The 12,529-nt window shown below is 39.0% G+C and overlaps 1 long non-coding RNA gene across 1 annotated transcript; it reads left to right on the forward strand.

The window, feature by feature from the left end:
• The first annotated feature begins 8,215 nt into the window (after window positions 1–8,215).
• Window positions 8,216–9,450, forward strand: LOC106675592 (uncharacterized). The gene is made up of 3 exons (XR_001341996.4): window positions 8,216–8,385; window positions 8,461–8,527; window positions 9,052–9,450. It is a non-coding gene; the product is annotated as an uncharacterized LOC106675592 (long non-coding RNA).
• The last annotated feature ends 3,079 nt before the right edge of the window (window positions 9,451–12,529 follow it).

Raw genomic sequence — 12,529 nt, forward strand, 5'->3', positions numbered from 1 at the left:
AGTGGCTTTGTGGATGCTCCTGCAGGACCATTACTACTCTGAACTAATTAAAAAGATGAACTCAGCCAGTGGCCACATACATTTCTGAGAAAACAGTTTACTGGTTACATAGCTAAAATTCCAATCAGCCCCAGCTGCAACAGCTGGATGTTGTAGGTGTGGGGGTGTCACTGTACATATGTCTTCCAGTACCGAAAAGTATCTTAAACCAGAATTCTCTGTAATTTCCAGCAGGGGGCGACCTCTCTGATCTGATTGCATAGAGGTCTATGAGACAATGGGCCTCTTTCCCAGTTCAGTGTTCTGAATAAATAAAACTTTTGTTGAACTATTTTTCAGTTAGAGTCAGAGAGAAGCAGGAAGCCCCTGTTCTTACCCTGTATAGCCAGTGGACGTTGTTTTGCTGGTATCGGTGTTGATTATGCAGTTATCTCGTGGTATGTAAACATCCAGGTGTCCTTGTAGGTTTCGGTTCATTCTCACTATTAACGTGGCTCTTGTGCCTTCTGCAATTAAGGTTGTCATACCTTCGATAGTGCTGCATAGGAAAAGACAAAGAAAGTGCTGGAGGGGTTTTTTTTGTTTCTTTTTGGTTTATCTGCACAGACACTGTAGATCACTTGATTAATGGTTTTTAATGCTACTGTCACATCTTGGGAAAAAAAAAAGCTTTCTGGACTGTGGATCTAATCTGAGGAGACTGTTCTCAAGAACAATTAATCTCAGCAGGAATTTTCTAGGTTTATTAGATCTAGTGCATGTATCATAAAAGCAGATACACTGTATGTGAAGCTCTGTGTTCATTCAGAGATACTTAAAGATAAAATCTGTATATGAAGATGAAACCTGAGCATGTCCAGCTTACAGAAGACCCCCTGATTCTCAGCAAACCACGCTAAAATTATGAATGTTGCTGTAAATATACTGTTGTTATCTTTAGAGATTTTCAAAGAGCATAATATTCTTGAGCATCAACAATGCTGAAGCTTACTGCAGGCAGTGATCTGATTTGCTCTACATTGTCTGAGAACATTTTTAATGTTGTAGTTGTACGTACTTGATGTGAGTCCCAGGTATTTTTGCTTCTTGTTGAATTTCTAGAGAAAAGGCCATGTCCTTGATTTCAATCTGGAGACCAATGTTCTCCTGAAAGCTAAAATCCACCTTAGCAGGATCAACTTGTAGTTGAATAAGTTTCACACTGTGATCAGGATAAAAAATATTGTACTGTAAAAAACTTAATATCAAATAAAACTATAAAAAACACATTTTCATTTTCTAATTGAAATGAGGAAACAAAATAACCATGAACCAAAATAACTTATTGTTACCTTCCGATTGGTATATATATTTTATCTATGGGGAACTCCTTGTTAACCAGCCCCTTTAAGTACATCAGACCAAGCTCCTTCACTGTAAAACACAGTACACGTTGTAGAATATTTAGCTGATTTAGAGTTTAGAAATGTGTTATCATAGAATGTAGAACTGTTGTAGAGACACTGACGCTGCCCTCAATATAATAAAGGCTGACTGTGTCGTGAACTTAGGAGTAGATTGTAGGAGACCCCTCCCCCACTTGAGCTGTGAAAGTAAAACAGAGAGGAGTTAATGCTGAGTGGAAATTCCCCAGAGGATGTTTTAGGGTGGGGGTCTCAACATTGTAACTGGATACCTGTGGTCTGGAAGGGAGAGGGGTTTTATGACCTCTAGGGAGTCACCTATACCCATAGTGTTTTAACTGTCACGCACACACATTCACACGCACATTCACTTATGTGCACTCACACATACACACGGGTATGCGCACACAGTCACACACGAGCACTCACATAGACACATGGGAACACGCACATGTAGGCATTCATGTGCTCGTGCACATAGACAGAGACACAGAGTTTGCAGCACACCGTGGGGGGTTTTATGATGGGGTCGCCTGTTACACCCCGGCCTAGGCAACCGGGGTGCAACGTAGAAAAACCAAAACAAGGAAAACAAAACCACGAAGGCCCTCCACCAAAATCCCAAAACGAAGGTGTCTCAAACGAAAATATTAACAAACCCATTCACAACTATTTACAACAGACTATTTATTTACAACAAAAACACCAAACTATTTACAACACGGGGGAGATCGCGACCATGACAACTGACACACAGGGCTTAAATACATGGAGGGAACAATCAGGGAATGGACAACAGGAGGGAAACACAGCTGGGGCAAATCAGAACTGACGAGACAGGGAAAATGTAAACTGAACACACTAAGATGACAGACTTTCAAAGTACAGTAGGAAACACATAACAGTCACGCAAAAACAACACATTACCAACGCCAAATCGTCAATCCCGGAGGAGCACCTAGACACTCAAATCCACACACAATTACGGTCACAGCCGTAACACCCCCTTACCCAAGAATTAACATTAACCCCAAAATGTTTAATTCAAGGAAACACCCAAAAAACAAACATTTAAAACATACAACCCCAACGAAAAATGTTTGTTCCATGTCCAGCCCATACGGCACCGGCCACCGTCCCGCAGGCGACGCTGATGACTGGACGGGTCCTCCAGTGGAAACGGAAAACCGGAGCGGGCCCTCGGATCCTCCAGCGAAGACAAACGAAGCCGATGAAGGCTGGAGCGGTCCCTCGGACACTCCAGCGAAGGCGGATGAAGGCTGGAGCGGTCCCACGGACCCTCCAGCAGACGACGAAGGCTGGGGCGGTCCCTCGGATCCTCCAGCGACGGTGGATGAAGGCTGGAGCGGTCCCACGGACCCTCCAGCAGACGACGAAGGCTGAGGCGGTCCCTCGGACCCCCCAGCGAAGGCAAATGAAAACTGAAGCGGTCCCACGGACCCTCCAGCGGAGGCAGATGAAACTGATGGAGGCTGGAGCGGTCCCCCTGACCCTCCAGCAGACGACGAAGGCTGAGGCGGTCCCTCGGACCCCCCAGCGAAGGCAAATGAAGGCTGGAGCGGTCCCACGGACCCTCCAGCGACGGCGGACGGAGGCTGAAGCGGTCCTCGGACCCCACAGTGAATGGACGAGCCCCCATATGTTACACCCCGGCCTAGGCAACCGGGGTGCAACGTAGAAAAACCAAAACAAGGAAAACAAAACCACGAAGGCCCTCCACCAAAATCCCAAAACGAAGGTGTCTCAAACGAAAATATTAACAAACCCATTCACAACTATTTACAACAGACTATTTATTTACAACAAAAACACCAAACTATTTACAACACGGGGGAGATCGCGACCATGACAACTGACACACAGGGCTTAAATACATGGAGGGAACAATCAGGGAATGGACAACAGGAGGGAAACACAGCTGGGGCAAATCAGAACTGACGAGACAGGGAAAATGTAAACTGAACACACTAAGATGACAGACTTTCAAAGTAAAGTAGGAAACACATAACAGTCACGCAAAAACAACACATTACCAACGCCAAATCGTCAATCCCGGAGGAGCACCTAGACACTCAAATCCACACACAATTACGGTCACAGCCGTAACACGCCCTATAAAACTGTGTTTCACAGACAAAGGGGTGAAGATTTTTGCAGAGGGACACCGGCCTCATCTTCCCTTCTAGAAGTGCATGCTTAAATGAAGATGAGTAAAAGATGAGTAAAAGATGAGTAAATGAAGATGAGTAAAGATTTTGTGAAAATGACTACTGAGTCCGGTGCCATCTCTGGACGCTCGAGGAATAAAAGAACCGGGGTAAAACTGATTTCTCAACAACGTACAACAACATATGTTGGTGAAACTGCAAAGACAGCACAGTAAAATAAAGTCCTTTCTGCATGTTAAAAAATTCATGATCCCAAAATTACAAAGGAAACCTAACAAAGGTTGAAGAGCCAGAACCCAATGAATCTAACACCATAAATTAAAGTACTGAAGACAAAAATTACTATTATATTTTTAATAAATGTAGAAAGCAACAGATAAACAATGGCATTCGACTGCTTTAAGTGTGAGTGGGTGTCTAACAATCAACAATTTGGTGGCTCGATCCCTAGTTCCTCCTGTCCATATGTTGACGTATCCTTGAGTAAGATACTGAACCCTGATCAATGTCAGATAAAAGTACTTAATTATAGAAAAAAGCAGTCTATGAATGATGAATGTGTGTTTATATTAGGCTTTGATGCTTTATAAGTATTATGTTTAAACAAGAAATTAATATTCTTTCTAAACACAGTTCATAGGTAACTGGTGAAGACAAATCTTCATCTTTTAGCCTTAAATTTAGCAATAAATTGTATTTTTAACATCAGATGTAGCACATATGATACAAATTAAAATTCATGTATACAAAATAATATTTAATTCACTTTAAAAAATATTGTTAAAATGTTCAATAAACTCTATTTTCAAAAAAATGCAACTTTTCTGACAATTATTTCATGGCTCAGGCTTTAAAAGATTAAAGTGTTTAAAAGACATAAGTGTTTAACGTGTTGGTGCAGCTCTTACAGACATCCTTCGCATTTCCCGTGATTTGCAGTTTGATGCCAGGTGGAGGGGGAGCAGTGTTGGAGGAAATCAGAGACGCCAAGAAGAAGAAGAAAAGTACACAGGACTTCATCCTGAGCCAAAAACCTGGATCATCAGAAGAAAAGGAGGGTCAGGTTATTCTGACAGAATGACGTGCTCCAACCTGCCAATGAAACAGCGTGAATTGTCCAATTACCTCCAAAAGTCTGAAGTCTGACTGAAGTCTGAAGTCTTCAGTCTGAAGAAGACACTGATGAAGTCACTTGGATGAATGATAAAACGTTTCTCCCACTGAAAACGCTACATCCAGTCAAACAGAATCTACTTTTTAGAGTTTTATTTACCTGGATGATTGAGAATGCATCAAGAAATTGTCGAATTACTTTTGGCCCCTTAAAGAGGGTGGTACATGTTAAGGAGCTGAAACTCCTAAACCCATTTTAATGTGGATACCCTCAAATGAAAGCTGAGAGTCTACACATTATGTTCATGTCCATTATATAACTATAATTAGCATGAATGCTGATTAAGCATTCACAGTATTGAGATCCAAATCTTGTATTATCTATCTATTATCTATCTATTATCTATTCCATAAGTTGTTGGGTTTTTTTGTTTGTTTGGTTTTTTTGGGGGGGGGGTTACGCCATCTCCTTCAACACAGTTAACACACATTCCTCTTGTTTTGGACATCTTTATTTTCTATTTTTCATATTCTAAGTTTTATGTTTTTAAATATTGAACAAATTGATAGTATATTTCAATGGGAATGGGAATACTCTTCAAATCCTCATTACTCCTCTTTCAACTCTCACTGCTTCATTCACACCATTAAAACTAAAAAATGAAGCCAAGACATTGAACTATTCAGCGTGTACTTATCTTTTATAGTTTTTCTTCAATTTCAGTTTAAGTTTCATGCTTTGAAACTTTCATGTTTCTGTCGTTTCAGTTTATAATGGCTGTCTATGGGATTCTTGCACATTTAAACTCTTCTAACCTTATTTAATGTTTTTGCCTGTATAGTTTCTCCCCACTAACACACAGTTAGTTTTAAAATACAACCTACAAAACGGTTTAAGATTACAAAAAATTACCTTTTTTACATTACATTTTATGCCTGTTCCCTTCTTTCTCTGTATGTCACTCACTCATTGATACTCACACACACTCAGCAGGTTAGTATCAATTGATAACTGTCAGAAATTTGAATGAGCTCTTTTCTGACAGAGATATGGACCTAACTGTATCATTTTCTCTTAATGGAAATGCAGTAAGAGGCAAATATGTCATGTAAAATTAAATAAAAGAGTTCAAATTATGCTGGGTGGGAATGTTTAGTTTGACAGTAGGTGTTGCCTAACATCATGACAAATCTTACTTTTTTCATTAATGTGTGTGCGCGCGTGTGCAAGTTTTTGTTTTATGTTGACCTGCTTTGGCTTTTTCAGACAATTTGAAGTATCCACATCAGGTTTTAAAAAGCTCATCTGATTTAGATTTTACAGAGTCCATTGATCAACAAAACTTATTACTATGGTGGGATTTCTTTTTTGAAAACAACCTTGCTTTATTGTTAGAAACAAATCTTTTACACAAGTTAGAAAATTAAGCCACCTGCATTCATTCTTCAAACACAAAAAAGAAAGAGGAAGAAGTGTTACCTGTTGATGTACTTGTTCTGCAAATGTTTGCAGAGACTCCAGCAGCTGATCAGAAATTCACCAACCCCTCTGATACTTATACCGGCATTTCCCTATGCACACTATAGAAATCCAGCTTTATGACCCTCAACAGTTTGACTAAAGAAAGATATGTCTGTGAGCTCACTGCATCAGTCCAGTACATTCAAATTCCAGCTGCCGCTACTCTGGCTGTAGTTCAACAATTTACATACTGGATATGCAGTATCTCTTACCTTAACTGTTTGGTTTCACACCTGGTGTTTGCTAACTAACATTAATAAGGAAGTTTGTCCATAACAGAGACCACAACCATTCTGCTTAGGGCCATAAAACACTTTTATTTTAAGCAATTAATGAGTAATGTATTTAATGAAGTGTGGTAATCTAAAATAAGACATGGACCCATGCATTTCCATTTCATAGAGCCGAAATGTGACAGTTGCAGGTATAGTACTTTTTGTAGTAAAGCTGTTAGCAGTAATTGTAGTAGTCTAAAACGTTTCACCTGTCATCCAATGAGAAGTCCAGACTGTTTTCTTTCCAAGATGCTTAGACTACAATGACATGGATGACTGAGAACTTTTACAGACATAGCAATTGTAGTAGCTCCCTTGAAGGTATCGCCAGTCTCCTGCACTAGTATTCAAATTAAAAACGAAAGCTTATCTTATGCTGAAATGCCAGTAAGTTAATGTAGGAGATACCATATATTTGCCTATTCAAATGGCTGCAGCCAACAGTTACAGCACCAATGTAAAACAATCTATTCAATAATCTTTTTGTTTAAATGTCCATGTGGGCAAAAACTAGCTTTGTGGGAGGTGGGGGATTTTCATACAGGAAAATAAACCTTAACTGTTTGTATTTTAACACAAATTCTGATCTTTTTCCATGTATACAAAAATAAATATTAATATAGAATAAATAAGTGAAATACATTTCTAATCAATAACAGCTGAAACTAATTTTAAAAAAATGTATGTGTAAGTTTGATATGATCCTCCCTTCCTCCACTTCTATATGAAGGTTTTCTGCTTTGTGAATTTGGACATAATTCACTACACATGACTGATGCAGAATTACAGAAACATGTATCAACACATGAAAAGTCACGACTATTTCACAAAATACTATGAAACTGGTTTACTTTCTGACTTTGAAAGAGTCACAGCAGCTAAAAAAAATGTTTGAGTTCAGGCAGTACACAGGTTGGTCAGTCTGGTCTTACATTCTCAGTCAACTGCTCTGTCTACCAGTAGCTGGTGTTTCACTTGTCTGGTATTCCTGCCAATTCCTTTCTGTGCCCCGCTCATGTATTGAGCCATATTGCATGTTCATCTTAGCTGTTATGATGCCTGACAGGAGCTTCCATGTGGTACTGAGGCAGGTTATTGACCGGTAGCTGAATGCGACCACTCCCTTCTCCCTTTCTGCCATTCTATTTTGCCATGTCATGACACTTGTGACATTCATTTGCTTTCATACTTTAAGTCCATTTCTAGTGGAGGTGGCAAATATTTGCTGTTGTATTAATTTAACCTTGATACAAGTGCCTTTCCAAATCTGAGGTAAAACTGGAGGCAGCCATGCATTTCCACAAAGCCAGCATACGTCAGACACTTTTTGTCTGGGTTTTGTAGTGGAATGACAGATGGGCGCTTTTCCATCTGTGCAGTCTTTTGTGATTTTTACTATTGTAAGGTAATCAGTTTGATATAACAACATCAATAACACTATAACAGTGGTTTTTAGGTATTTACAATTGGCATTTACTGTGCCCACATCAGAATCCCACATATTATACTGTATATATAATAATATACAACACAACCTTGTAATAGGTTGGAAGTGTGAAACACTGTGTTGTTTATTTCTGACATTTGCTGGAGCTTCAAACAAACCATCACTACCTCTTCTCCTTTTTGTCAACAGCTCACATTGCTTCCACTCTCAACCTCACCACAGTCTGCAAATGATTAGAAAAGTCACACCAATACCAACTGTAACCCCTATAGACATGGTTACTAGTATTTTCTTGTTTTTACCTGGTATTATTATTTCCGACACCCCTTGAACACACTTTGATTTTCCGTAGTTCAGTGAATGCAACAAAAGCACGTTGCTGCATTAAGCTAGGCAAAACGGAGCAAGACACCGAGAGCAATTAACAAGCTACACAGTGAGTCTTTTGGTATAAAATAAGTGTTATAAAGTATTTTCAACAGTCTCTAACTTAAAGTTATGTACTTTTCAGAGGCCTTTATGTGTTTTACTCTCGACCAAAACCAGGCAGAGCGTGTATTTGTTTCTTGGGAATTCCGGTGAGTTACTAGAGATGATAAGTTAGCAGGAAAACTTATGCTAATTTTACATGTGGTAAACACTGCAACAGTGCGAATTCTGTATTGTCTAAAAAAGCTAAAACCAGTCGGAGTACTTGAATTGTGTGTGAAATGGAATGTCGTATTTTATTTTATTGTCTATTTGATTGGGCATCTTCACAAATGTGCAAAACTAATGCAGGATGCACTTTTCTTTTAGCCATAAATGTTGTCCAGTGCCTTTCCTGCACTTTTGTCATTTCAGTTATAGGTTAATACATGTAAATAAGTTATTTAAAACTAGTTACGTTACAAACATTTCATGATGTGATCACATATGCCTTAAAAAGGGGTATATAAATACAATTGATTGTAATGCTGTAAAGCAATACAAATGGAATTCATAGAGACAGAACAATGTTAAAACAACAGTGTACTTGATTTTGAAAACTTTATGAGATCTCATTTTATTTAGAAAAACTGTTAAGAACTATTTTGTTTATTGCTCTGTACTGTATGTGCAGACTGGTTTTTTGTGATCCTGGATCTGAAGTGGTTCTGGATATGGATGGCGAGCCAGACCCTGTGAAAACTCTTGGCGAATCCAAAAGCAGTGTGGCCAGCTGTTCTGGATGCAGGAGTAGAGTTACAGTCTGAATTACTTCGAATCGCAGGATTTCAGATAAGCAAGAGCAAAAACTGCTTACTTCATACGGATTGTTTCTCTGGGAAACTATTGAACTCCCAATATCCTGCTCATCAGGAGTCAGGTCTAAAGAGACTACTTATTTTATTTTATTTTGTTTTTATTTTCAAAAGAGCGCTCTTCTCTGTTGATCTTCTGTTAATTTTCTATGCTGTTTACATTGGATTATTGCACCACTGTAACATTGTAATAAATCTGCCGGCTGTTCAACACTCAATTCTCTCAAATTTATTTTACTCCTCTCGAATCTAGTCTATAAGTTTAACCCTACTATACTAAGCAGGTGTTACACAACCATAACTGAAAAACATACTAAACGATTCGAGTCAACCCAGCCTAGGTTTTCAAACAGATGCTTATCTAAGCATAGATCTACTTCCTGTTGATTTTTAATACCTGCACATTAATTGTTAGTTACACAAATTGTGGAAAAACTGCAAAACATTTTAGAGTAAATCTGGTATCCCTTTTTTTTTGTAAGCTGCATTTGTTGTACCATCCCTTTTAACACATGGAGCTTTCCATGTTCCAACTTAGCATAAAAAGGAGAATGACGAAAAGAAAAAGAAAAAAAATAGGTAGATGTCTTTTGTCACTGGGCCATATGAGGACTTCACCTCTGGAGTAGGTTTGCTCTGAGTTGCAAACCGGGTAGTATAAATCTGTGTTAGGCGAAGTTAGTGTGTTTTTCATGTCATTCTATGGTCTGGTTCCATATTTGTTCAACTACTGATTTTGCCACTTTATCTGCTCTGTGGTTGCCACAAAAAACAGAATCTTTGAGATAATATAAACTTCAAATTTTCAAAAAACAGTAGTTTATAGAATTATGTAGGGAGTATGATGTGTAATGGATTTCGCTAAATCAGCTGAAACTACTTTTTCCATAATCTGTCAAAAATCATGTATCACCCCATGTGTTTGCCTATGTTCCGCGATCACTGCACATTCTACTTGATTTTAACTTGGAGCTTGGTTGCGTGATGCCAAATCATCCACAAAGACCCTCAGGTTAGAGTTAGTCAGCGATGCTTCCTGTGGGTCAAGTCTGGATGAACAGATTGCAGAAATGGCTGCTATAAAATCATGTTCACCATCTGCTGCTGTGAGAGAAGCGATGCTGGGTTTAACCCAGTACATCTCTTAATTGTGACATTTGGCATTATTCAATAATACAATGTGATACCATAACCAACATGCAGCTAGTAAATACATAGTTTTTGCTGTAGAAGGATCAGTGACACAAAATGCAACTAAAGGATTACGGCTGGATGGTCCACAAACTCATGTGAAGCTAGAAAGTCTTACCAGCTGCTGCTACTGCTCGCAGGTAAGGGAAAGCCTGCTGGTCTCTATTATTCCCCACGATCCTGCAACAAAATGTGTATCCAACCTAATTTCTCCTGATCATCCTTTTTGCCTTTTTTTCTCCATAATTTCCATCTTATACCGGATAGACTTTTTTTTAATACAGGTTTAATTACATTTCTGATTTCTTAAATTAAATAATTTGTATTTGGAAAACTACAATACAATCAGAAACTGAAGTTGGTCTCAGCCGCTCATCACTCTGGATTCTTTATCAATTGAGATTTCAGCAGTGACCCCCTCTGGTCTTTGTTGTCATGCACTCACCTCCATAATAATTTGTTCATAGATAACACCTCCAAGAAAAACAAGATTTCTAAAAATGCATTACACGGACAAACAGCATCACATGTTTTCAATATGCAGAAAACAAATGATTAGATATATTGCTGAAACATTGTGATGAATAACTGTCAGCAGTTATCATTGTAGGCATTTTTTTAAAAATCAAAATACTTCAGCAACATAACATGGCAGCTCTGCGGAGCACTAGTGGCATCTACCATTTAATTAGCAATTGGCAGCCCTTCATACCCATCTGCTGATAAGCACACCCTCATAAAATGCCAGGGATGTTTCCACACTTTTCAAAAAAAGACCATTAACCGTATAAACATGTATATATCATATCTATAATTAAAACTATCATCCAAGTCCATAACCCTAAATGTAAACCATATAACTCTACAATGAGACTTAGAAAAACCCCAAGCATCTCTCCGTCTCAATTTTCTCCTTTGTCTCTCCTGGAACCTTTAAATAGTTCAGACGCCCAAGGACAAAAGCTACAGTTCAATAAAGCATTTGCATTTTAACTGATGCCACATTTTTTTGATTAACCAGAAACACTACTCCTTAAATTCACTATAACACAGGTGAAGCAAAATTGAACATAATGCACACAGGCTGAGTGACTATCAAAATAAAACAGGAAGTCAAGAACACACACTGAGAAGCAGACTGACAAAATACAGGGAAGAGGAGGAAGGAGACAGACACGACTAGGAAGACACAGAACGAGGGTGAGAAAGCCAAGGGCACAGAGAGCCAGAGACAAAGACTGGGGAAAGGCAAATAAACATGGAGACAAGACTGAACACAGGAAGAGATGCAGGGAGAAGACACGCCGCATAAGAAAAGGAACTGACTAAACTAAAACAGTAGAAGAAGTAGAAAATGAAATAACAAAAACTCAGAGGCTCTCTAAACATCTCAGAATCCCAGTATACTGCAAAAACAAAAAAGTTTAACAAACTTGTTGTTTGTTACAACCAAGGGTCAAAATTTCCCTAACAACAAAGTCCCTATGATTCGTGGGAAACACAAACCCCTCCACCAGGATAAGGTAGCAATTCACGGAGGATTTTAAACTAACATTTGATACAAAAATGTGTATATATGTAAATTTACACCAGTTTATGGATAACATGATTCAAGTAAAGGAAATCATGCACCAATGGCCATGAGTACCCTTCACAGAGAGTTGGGGAATGGCTGCAATCACAGCATTGTAAGATGGCGAAAGATGTACCCTTAGGCCCCCTCCTCGATTCAGAGATGGTCTTTCCCTTTTCACATAAATGGCCTCCTTGACTCCGCCCTCAAACCAGCGTTCCTCCCTGTCCAGGATGTGTACATCCTCATCATTGAAAGAGTGTCCACTGGCCTGTAGGTGTGAATAGACTGCAGAGTCCTGGCCTACGAGGTAACTCTTCTGTGTTGTGCCATCCGCTTCACCAGAGGTTGTTTGGTTTCCCCGATGTATAAATCATAGAAATCCTCCTGGCACTCAACAGCACTATGGCACTATGTTATAAAATATGCAAAAATTGGTCCACCTCTAGGATCCAGTCCCCTAGATTTCATCTGAGACAGCTGCACTCACCTCCTTTAAACATGCATTATAAACAGCAAAGTGTTTTCTTTAC

This window comes from Maylandia zebra, unplaced genomic scaffold (assembly GCF_041146795.1).
Source record: "Maylandia zebra isolate NMK-2024a unplaced genomic scaffold, Mzebra_GT3a scaffold02, whole genome shotgun sequence".
NCBI lineage: Eukaryota > Metazoa > Chordata > Actinopteri > Cichliformes > Cichlidae > Maylandia > Maylandia zebra.